Genomic DNA, 10,454 nt, shown 5'->3' with positions numbered 1-10,454 from the left:
AATTCAGTTCATATATGAATCGCGATTCTGTCTTCTAATGATTCTAATGGATTCACAAGTTTCAAAATCAATGTTGTAAAGCAGTGGTTCTCAATCCTGTTCCTCGCGTTCCCCTGCTCTGCACACGCTCAGCATCTCTTTAATCAGGATAAAACCGTATATTAAAAGCTAACAGACGCAGTAGCATTTACAAATAACAGCGTATCTAAAAGTATGAGACCACAACAAACAAAAAAATACCATTAAGAGCCTTGTGTTTGCACAGGTTCTGCGTGATCCTCTTCACTAATATCCTCTGCGTCTCATTCAGGCTCAAATTGATAAGCAATATTGATGACGCCATTGTTTACAATACAGTCGGAGCACATGCCGCTGAGGGCGGGACGTTTAGGTGCGAATCTAGCGAATCACAACACACTGGGCCAGCTAACCAATCAGAGCCCATCGCGCATTTCTGATGGAGGTGCTTCATAAAACCAGGAAATCATCAACTCGTTTATAGGAGAAGGGACAGAGCGGTGTAGAATAAAGATAAATTATGTGGAAAAATAATGCGTTTTTTTTTAACGAAGCATTAACACATGTTAGGGGCCATTCATTCTTGTGAATGTTTTCTGTAATTTTTAATATGATGTTGGATGATATTTTTTCATTTATTATTTTTTGTTTTGTTTTATGTGTCTAATCTGTATGTGAAACTTTCTGTGCTGCCATTTTGGCCAGGACTCCCTGGTAGAAGAGATTTATATCTCAATGGGATAATTCCTGGTAAAAATAAAGGATAATAATAATTCACACAGAATGCTCTTTGCATCTAAAAAAAGTGCAGAGCAGAACGCTTCCTCTGCCACGTCAAAGACTATAGAATACCCAAGACGTGTCACTCATATAGTTTTGAATGGGGAAAAATGCAATGCTCAATATGGCCGCTCTGTCTAACGAAGCCCCGCCTTCTGAGCAAAAGAGCCAATCACTAATCGGTAAAGTCAGCGTGTCACTGCAGCTGCCGTTAGAAGTCCCGGTTGCTATAGAAACAGTCAGCATTCTGAGACGTGTGCCTTGGACTGCGCATGCGCACTGGCTGATCTAGCCTGAGAAATTAGCTTTTTATAACACCATTTAAACAAAATAAACAACATTTATGACACAGTTGTTGTCAGATTTCTTTGGTGATTTCAAATATGAAATTTAATCGCAAGCTTAGTAAACAGTTTTGGAGAATTTGATGTTTCCTCATTCAAAGAGATAGGAGTTGCACTTGCATGCCCGAGTGGCATTTCAAAGATGGCCGCCGAGTGACATGACTTGTCTTAAAGAGACTTTGGCCATGTTGCCATCAAATACAAAAGTTGCCATGCCAACCTGCTACTGTAAACAAAAGCTGGCAACGCTTGCCCCGCCTCCGGGGTCTTCTGATTGGTCCACTGCTTTGGAACTGACATTGATGTGCGGCGCTGCGTGTAAAAGTTGAAATTATTTTCAAAATGTGCTGCAAAAGATGCGAGACACGAGCGTAACGGTCATGCACATCTGTCAAGCACATGTTTACATAGAAAAACAATGAAAAAGTAGCTCATTGGAATGGAAAAATGCGTACTGTGTGAATGGCCCCTTAGACTGCACCCCATAAACACAATCAAGCCTAGAAAAAATCAACCACCCCTTTAATTTGTCTGTATATGTTTTATTCATTTTTGTTTTATTTATTTTAGTATATCAAAGTTAAACTAGCTGAAATATAACTATATTAACCCTGATTTCTAGTACAGCAAACAGAAGATGCAGAGCAAGAAGAAACTGTCGTTGTAAGACTGAAATGCAAAAACATAATGCAAACATGCAGTGTTTTAAGATGATATCACTAGATTTTTACATTTAAAGAATGTTTTCCATTAGTTTTTATCCATCAAGCAAAAATACTACGTCTGTTCACTTAGAAAAGTACAATCACTAACAATTGCACAAATTATGTTGAGCAAGTTATGCACCAAAGTTAACTTTATTTGTTGTATTCACACGCTCAAGTAATGATGAAACAATTTTGGCTCTGGCCCATTCCATCCCCCAAACTCGGCCTAAGGATGCGCATCACTGCTCCCTGGCATGATTTTCGGACTCCATTGTGTGGCTTTCATTGTCCCCCCTTTCTCGAGCCCAAAAACTCTCGCAATCTTTCCTCTAGTTCACTGCACGCCCCCTCTGCCTGGCCTCTGCACACCTGGTCCTGGCAAATTAGTGCGAAAGAGAGGGGGCTGCGCGGGTCTTTAAGCATCCCGACGGAGCAAAAAGTTAATGATGGGAGCTTCGTGGCTTTCATTGTCCCCCCTTTCTCGAGCCCAAAAACTCTCGCAATCTTTCCTCTAGTTCACTGCACGCCCCCTCCGCCTGGCCTCTGCACACCTGGTCCTGGCAAATTAGTGCGAAAGAGAGGGGGCTGCGTGGGTCTTTAAGCATTCCGACGGAGCAAAAAGTTAATGATGGGAGCTTCAGTGCAGCTGACAGTGGGAAAAAAAGTTTGAGAAACAGAACGAAACAAAAGAAACACCATACATTCATAAAAAAAGGTTCTTCCATAGTTTCATGAAAACCTTTAACATCCTTAGAACCTTTCCATTCCACAAAAGGTTCTTTATAGTGGAAAGAAGTTTTTTAAATGTTCTTTACACTAAGAAAAAAAGTGATTCTTTGAAGAACTGCTCACTGAAAGGTTCTTTGGGAAACCAAAAATGGTTCTTCGATGGCATCACTGCGAAAACCCACTTTTGGGGGCCTTATTTTTAAAATGAAGAATCTCTGAATGTTCTTTTTACTTAGTTTGACACTGAGATTTTCTATGCATAGCTAGTTGGTATTCAGTTATGCAGAATTATGTCTAAAACAAGTGGAAGAAATAATGCGCGACAAGCTAAATCAAAAACTCTTTTAGTTTTAGTCATTCTAAGACTAAATAAGTGAAATTTGCACAACAATTTTCTCTACTTGTCCTGCTTTTTTTCCTCTAATAAAAGCAGTTTATATGCCCGCCTTCTCTACAGGGTCTAATCTGGCCTGACAGCTTCCTCTTGTAATTGGTGCTAACACCCAGATGGACGGGGCTCTAATTTGCGGTTCCCAATAAAGAGAGGCGGCTGAGGGGGTGGTGGAGAGGGGGAAAGCCTTGATTTGTTGGTTATAGATACAGAGGCCGTAAACTTGATTTGTTGGTTATAGATACAGAAGCCGTAAACACCCCAGGCCTCTGGGCCGACAGTTTGAGCAGGCTTTTGTTCACACATTTGTTCAAAAGAAGCGCTCTTCGCAACCTCCCCCTCCTCCCGCTGCCTCTCTCTCTCTCTCACACACACATACAGCCTATTCCCTCGGTTTCATTCAGCCATTCCTCCGTGCAGCACTATAGCTGGAGTAGTAGTGGTGCGCAAGAGTCTGTGTGTCGTTGTCGTGTGTGGATGGGTGGCCGTGACCTGAACGTTTTTCAGGCCAACTGCTTGACCTCTAGCTATTAATGAGGCCACAGGCAATGAGCTCTGGGTCAATGGTCAGGTAGAGGTATGACGTATAATTAAGCTTCCCGCACACTCTATCATCTATCTGTCATTCTGTCGTTCTGTTGTTCTATCTGTCCATCCATCCATCCATATCTACAGTATCTATAATTATTAGTAAAACTGAAATTAAAATGAAAACTATTAAAAATATTTAAAATAAAATGAAGATTAACCAAAATAAAATAAAATTCCAAAAACTTTAATATTTTACCTTGATGTACTAAAATAACTAAGACTGATGATACACGGGGCAACTTTTTGAGCAATGTTGCCATCAATGGGCAACCAGGTGAGACACAGGGCCCACGACCGATCTAAAGTATCCAGGTAGAAATTTGTTACCCATTCTCAATGGAAAAGTGCCCAAGCAACATTGCTCAAAATAAGTTGCCCAGCAAAATTGCTCAAAACGTTGCCCCGTGTATCATCAGCCTAAGACTGAAATGACTAAGACTTGAACTAAAATTAAAATAAAAAAAGAAAATATAAAAATGAAAACTGATTAAAAATGTGAATAAAATCTATAATAGTATATCCCTAATAGTAAAATAACATTGCATGTCAGTGAGATAATTGTAGTGAGATATTGTAGTTAATATTCATATTTTGAGTTACTTTTTTTGCCTTTATTTTAGTTCATTTTAGTCAATTTTGTATTAGTCATGTTTTGTTTTTTAATTTGTCTGTATAGTTTTTGTTCATTTATTTTATATCAAGTTAAACCAGCTGAAATAAAATAATTTTTCATGTTTTTGTTTTTATTTTTTATTTTACTTAACTTAAAATTTATTTTAAAGTAACAAAAGTGTTTTCTAACTATAATAACCCTGATTCTAGTGCAGCAAACAGAATGCGCAGAGCAAGACGAAACTGTCGATGTAAGACTGAAATGCCTGTACAAAAGCAAAAACATAATGTGCACATGCAGTGTTTTAAGATGATAAACACATACTAGATTGTTACATTTAAAGAAATCAATTTGTTTTTATCCATCAAGCAAAAATACTACGTCCAGCCGCTTAGAAAAGTACAAAACAGCTAGTGAGAATTGGTAAATTCACATCCAACAGCCGCACCATCAGCACTGGCGCCCCCCAGGGATGTGTTCTCTCCCCACTGCTCTTCTCCCTGTATACCAACGACTGCACCTCTACTGACACCTCTGTCAAATTCCTTAAGTTTGACACCACACTTATTGGCCTCATCCAGGACTGTGACGAGTCTGCTTACAGACAATAGGTTGAGCGGCTGGCTGTCTGGTGCAGTCTTAACAACCTGGAGCTTAACACGCTCAAAACTGTGGAGATGATCGTGGACTTCAGGAGAAACCCCCCTGCTCTCCCCCCACTCACCATCATGAGCAGCACTGTAACGACAGTGGAGCCATTTCGGGTTCCTGGGCACTACCATCTCTCAGGACCTGAAGTGGGACACTCACATTGACTCCATTGTTAAAAAGGCCCAGCAGAGGTTGTTCTTCCTTCGCCAGCTGAGGAAGTTCAACCTGTCACAGGAGCTGCTGAAACAGTTCTACTCCGCCATCATCGAATTTGTCCTCTGCACTTCTATAACTGTCTGGTTCAGCTCAGCTACCAAATCTGACCTCAGAAGACTAAAGAGGATAGTCCGGACTGCTGAGCGAATTATTGGTACAACCCAACCTACCCTCCAAGAACTGTACTCATCCAGAGTGAGCAAAAGGGCTGGCAAAATCACTCTGGACCCCTCACATCCAGCACACTCCCTCTTCAAACTGTTGCCGTCTGGTCGGTGCTACAGAGCACTGAGCACCAGAACGGCCAGACATAGGAAAAGCTTCTTCCCTCAGGCCATCTACCTCACGAACAGTTAAATGTTCCCACCACTGTGCAATAAAACGTGCAAAACCACTATCCATACTTATATTTATTATGCATATGTTATTTATTTAACATAAATTACATCTTTTCAAATTCCCTGGCATCTATCTATTTTCAAAAAGTCTTTATCAAATCAACATTCAAAGTTTGTCTTGAATTATTCATAATACTTTGTATTATGTGGTGGTGCACAACCCTGTTGAAACAAACTGCATGATCAAACAGACATTAACTTTCATGCACAGACGCTAGAAAGTTTAACTGAAATGGATGTTATAAAAATAGATGTGTGGCAGAAAGACTTCAATGTGTTCTTTCAGTGGTCACGTCTAACAGAAAACTGTTTGATCTGTTTGTAATGATACATATCAGTTCATAGTACCACTGATCACAGTGAACTGTTTAACTGTGAGTTATGGAGTAAACCTAAGACTGCACTATGAAATCACAGCCCAGCTTTTGAAGTAATGTTGTATGAGGGCTGCGGTTCAGTAGTGCATCACACTGCACTGTGCAAAAGAAGCTGGAAATAATACAGGGATGCAAGGTTTAATTGATTTTGAACAAATGTTAAAGGACACAAAGCAAATTCATGGTTTCTGTGGAGGAGTCTTGATCACACAGATGGAGAAAACACGTCCTTGGCTTTTATTGTAGGACTTCATGTGAAAATTGGGGTCATTGGGTCTAAAAAAAATGGGTGGATTTAGGTGAGGAATTGACTTGTTCTCAAAGAAAAGGTGACAAGTCAATGTTTTATTCAGCACACTGATGTTACCATTTGCAGAAAGCCAAGAACACAATCTTTTTTTATTCTAAAAATTAACAAATCATTGCAGTATTGTGGGCTAAATGTGAGAAACGGCATAGGTTTAAATAAAACAGCATAATAAATATAAAAGGTTAAAGACTAAAATATATATTATCCAGACTAAATTATATATGAATGTACCAAAAATTGATTTATTCCTTTCTTAAGGGAATTTTTGCACATATCTTCCCATGACATTTGTCCTAAGGAGTTTTAGAAGAAATATCGGAAACAAAATTCACTGAAAAGTTACGAATCAATAATATTTCATGTATATATTTCAGTGTCATTTCAATATTTGCTTCACACAGCTCAACAGAGCTTTTATTGTACCTAGTTAAATACTCATTATAGTCTGGAATACTTTAAGGGCTGCCAAAAATGTTTTCTTTGTTTCCGTTGAGCCATTAATATCAGAAACTGCTTTAGTTTCTCTAGTGTTACTGAACAAACAATGACGCTCACATTTTTTCAGCAGGTGCTCTTCGTTTTAATGCCGTCATTCTCTCTTCGGCTCTCAGGAAATATCTGTGTTGTTGAAAGAGCAGCTGTGTGTTCTCAAACCCAAACTTTGTTTCTCATTCTGGCTCTCTGTGAAAGGGCTTCAGGTTTGGAGTGGTGCTCATCTCACCGTGGACCAAACCTTTCAACTCAATCCAGAGCAAACAAATACACACATCTCCTGTGTCTTAATAAGCCATAAAAAGAGTTTAAAAGAAAACGACGAAACAAGAACACAATTCTCTGCTCAATCTCTTTATTGTTTATGATTATAAATGGAGAGTAATAATAAAAAATGAAAAAAAAAAAAAAATTTCATTTGCTGAAGAAAATATCAGTGGTTCTTAAAGGGATCGTTCACCCAAACATTTTATTTAGCCCATGCTTTACTCACCCTCAAGCCATGTTAGGTGTATTTGACTTTCTTCTTTCAGATGAATACAATCGGAGTTATATTAAAAAGTGTTCTGGCTCATCCAAGCTTTTAAGTACTCCACACGGCTCCAGGGGGTTAATAAAGGCCTTCTGAAGGGAAGCAATGCGTTTGTGTAAGAAAAATATCCATATTTAAACTTTTATAAAACATAATCTCTATCTTCACGCATTCACGAGAGAGTGGCGTCCAGTGGATGATGTAGAACGTAGGCGTTGCATAAGCTTTGATAAGGAGAGCAAAACAAAAAACCTGTCATGAATTAGAAGTACAAAACGAGGATTTACTTGAAACAAAACTTGGTTCTCAGGAGACTAGCATATTCTCACTGGAGCTTACGCTAAGCCTACATCCTACGTCATCCGCTGGAATGCCACTCGATTTGCATTGGTTCGCTTCAGAAGGCCTTTATTAACCCCCTGGAGCTATGTGGAGCACTTTTTATGATGGATGGATGCATTTTATTTTGCTTCAAAATCTCGACTACTATTCCCTGCCATTATAAAGCTTGGAAAACCCAGAACATTTTTAAATATAACTCCGATTGTATTCGTCTGAAAGAAGAAAGTCCTATATGATGGCTTGAGGGTGAGTAAATCATGGGGTAAATTTCATTTTTGGGTGAACTATCCCTTTAAGTAAAACTCTCTGCCACAATGCTAGGGCAATGTTGGTCATTTGAGGTGTTTGAATGGTTGCTAGGGTGATGGAATGCAGTTGTTAAGGTTTCAGAGTTATCTTTATCACATCACTATACAGTTGCTAAGGTGTTTTAAGCACTTTCTACATGTGGTATATGTCTCATACTGCTCTTTTTATTATCCACTATGTGAACACCGCAAGTCAGATTGCTTAGAAATCCAACTGCAAACTTTTTCTCAACCAAACACGATTTTAGAATTCATTCACGTAGCTCAAACGAAGCAGGACAAGTCACGTCCTAAAGTTGAATACTTCGGGTTAGGGGTTTGTTGGCGGGATCGTCTGCTCATTCTCTTCTTCGTTGCATGCCTTCCTCCTCCTCTCGTTCTGTGGAATGCGCTATCATTCTTTCATGGAGGGGTCGGCCTCTTGTGCGAAGTCTGTCAAAACAAACAGCCTTCATCTTTCCTGAGCTGAAAAAATCGGCTCATGCTAGGAGGCTCTGCTGAGCTGGCTGGGCCCCGGGGTCTTCCTGCAATTAACCCTTACAGCGCTCCCTCCTCTCGCTAATCCAGAACCTTCACAGCTGATCTGTGCCCCCCTCCCCGTGACCTCCGACCCCGCGCACCTCTTCCTGGGTCACATGACTGGTGCAGGTGTGGAGAGGACCCCGGCCCCGTTGCCCCCCAATTAGCGACCCTAATTAGTGACGAAACCTCCTGCAGGGTCACTGAACAGGGTCTAGGGAGCGCAGACGGGCAGAGAGAGCGGGAGGGAGGGAGCACGAGAGAAAAGAATCGCACAGGAAGAGGGAGGGTGGCGGCGGTACAGCGATGCGTGGTTAAAGGCATGAAGGCCAAAACGGCTTTTACACTGAAAAGGAAAATATTGCAGTTGCTGATGGACAGAGTTGCTTTAATGGGGCTCTTTTTTTGTCAAGGTGGCGTTTGAATTGTTGCCAAGCTGTACTATTGAGTGCAGATAAATACAAAGTTTATGTTCTCTTTTATTTTCCTTTGAAAACATTCTGGGTTTAAAAGTCCTGCAGTATTATGGCATTTTCTTAAAGGGGTAGTTCAGCCAAAGAAATGAGGATTCTGTCGTTATTGACTCACCTTCGTGTCATTTCAAAGCTGTGTGCTGTAGAAAAATGCTGTCGTGAATGGACGTGGCTTGCATATTTGAATATGCAGAAAGGAGAATGTGATTTGAGAGCTGAAGCAACAGGCTTTTGAGGAATTTCAGATTGAAATAGTTTGTGTTGCTACAAAGCAGTAAAAAATATTTCTAATTTGCATGAATAAAAGCTACTTCAATGTTTTAACTGGTTTGCTGTAAGTTACCTTGAGTGAAAAACTGTATTGCAAAATACATTAACAGTTATAGTTTTTGTAAGTAAAAAGCAAGATTTACCTTACTGCAACAACATTCAACTAGACAATGTATACAATAAATAATTTATATATTATAATAAACGTCATATAATTTATGTATTATATAATTTACATTATTAATATAACTAGTGTATATAAACACTACTGCCATTCAAAATTTTGGGATCAGTAAGATTTTTTGTTTTTTAAAGAAGTTTCTCATGCTCATCAAGACTTCATTCATTTGATCAAAGATACAGAAAGAAACAGTAATCTTGTGAAATATTATTACAATTTAAAATTACGGTTTTCTATATTAATGTACTTTAATAAATGTAATGTATTCCTGTGATCAAAGCTAGTAAAGACTTATATTGTTAGAAAAGATTTTTATTTTAAATAAATGCTGTTCTTTTTAACATTTTTATTCATGCATATTTAGCAAAGCAAATAGACTTGAAAATAAGAGAAAATGCCCAAAACTAAATATTGTATATTAATTTCATAGGCTGGTCACACTTGTTATTTTTTGTCCATTTTTATATTGATATGTTTCAGTGTTTGATTTCAAAGACATTTTTGTTTATTTGTGTTACTTCAGTTTTGGTTCTGTGTCGGGTCACCACTTGATGTTTTATATTGATCCCAATATTGAGTCCTGGAACCAAACCAGTTAAGACTGACCATCTTAATGAACGCTGTTCCTATCATTTGAGTTCCTCACTCAATCAAATTCTTTTGTTTTGTTTTTTACCTACACTAAAACCACCAGGCCACCCATCCAGTCCCCGTTCCCTCCATCCATCCACTCCCATGAAGAAAAGATGCCAGTCATTTTAATTGGCACCCTGGAGTTGATTGTCCAGGCGAGACTCTGAAAGGGAGAGCAGCGCAGGGAGGAGATTGAGGGGACTAAACATGTGGTTAAACATATTGTGTCCGCTTGTCCACCATTTCCTGAAAAATAACTGTGCCGCCCCCTCGTCTGGAGAAAAGAGCTGGAGGTTTTAAGAAAGAACAAATTAATACTTGATCAGCCTAAACTGATATAATAAATATTCAGAACAGTTTAAATATTGGCATGATGCCGTTTTGAAACCTGAAAATCATTGCTTAATGACGTATTAATTTATTTAGTAATCAAATTTCATTTGTTTCCTGAAGAATGCTCGTTATATACATATGTATATATACATACAGTGGGTACGGAAAGTATTCAGACCCCCTTCAATTTTTCACTCTGTGTTATATTGCAGCCATTTGCTAAAATCATTTAAGTTAATTTTTTTT

General features: G+C 39.0%; 2 long non-coding RNA genes across 2 annotated transcripts in view; both read left to right on the top strand.

Moving 5' to 3' along the window:
- LOC107697477 (uncharacterized) overlaps nt 1–2,658 on the top strand; it is a 19,494-nt gene extending 16,836 nt beyond the window's left edge. Inside the window, exon 3 of the long non-coding RNA XR_001635196.1 lies at nt 2,577–2,658. This is a non-coding gene — a long non-coding RNA (uncharacterized LOC107697477). The remainder of the gene's footprint in view (nt 1–2,576) is intronic.
- Nucleotides 1–10,454, top strand: part of LOC107697476 (uncharacterized) — a 63,653-nt gene that overhangs the window by 18,267 nt on the left and 34,932 nt on the right. The window lies entirely within an intron of this gene.

The sequence above is a fragment of the Sinocyclocheilus anshuiensis genome, unplaced genomic scaffold (genome assembly GCF_001515605.1).
Source record: "Sinocyclocheilus anshuiensis isolate Anshui unplaced genomic scaffold, SAMN03320099.WGS_v1.1 scaffold1806, whole genome shotgun sequence".
NCBI classification, from domain to species: Eukaryota; Metazoa; Chordata; class Actinopteri; order Cypriniformes; family Cyprinidae; genus Sinocyclocheilus; species Sinocyclocheilus anshuiensis.
This window is presented reverse-complemented; position numbering and strand designations above follow the sequence as displayed.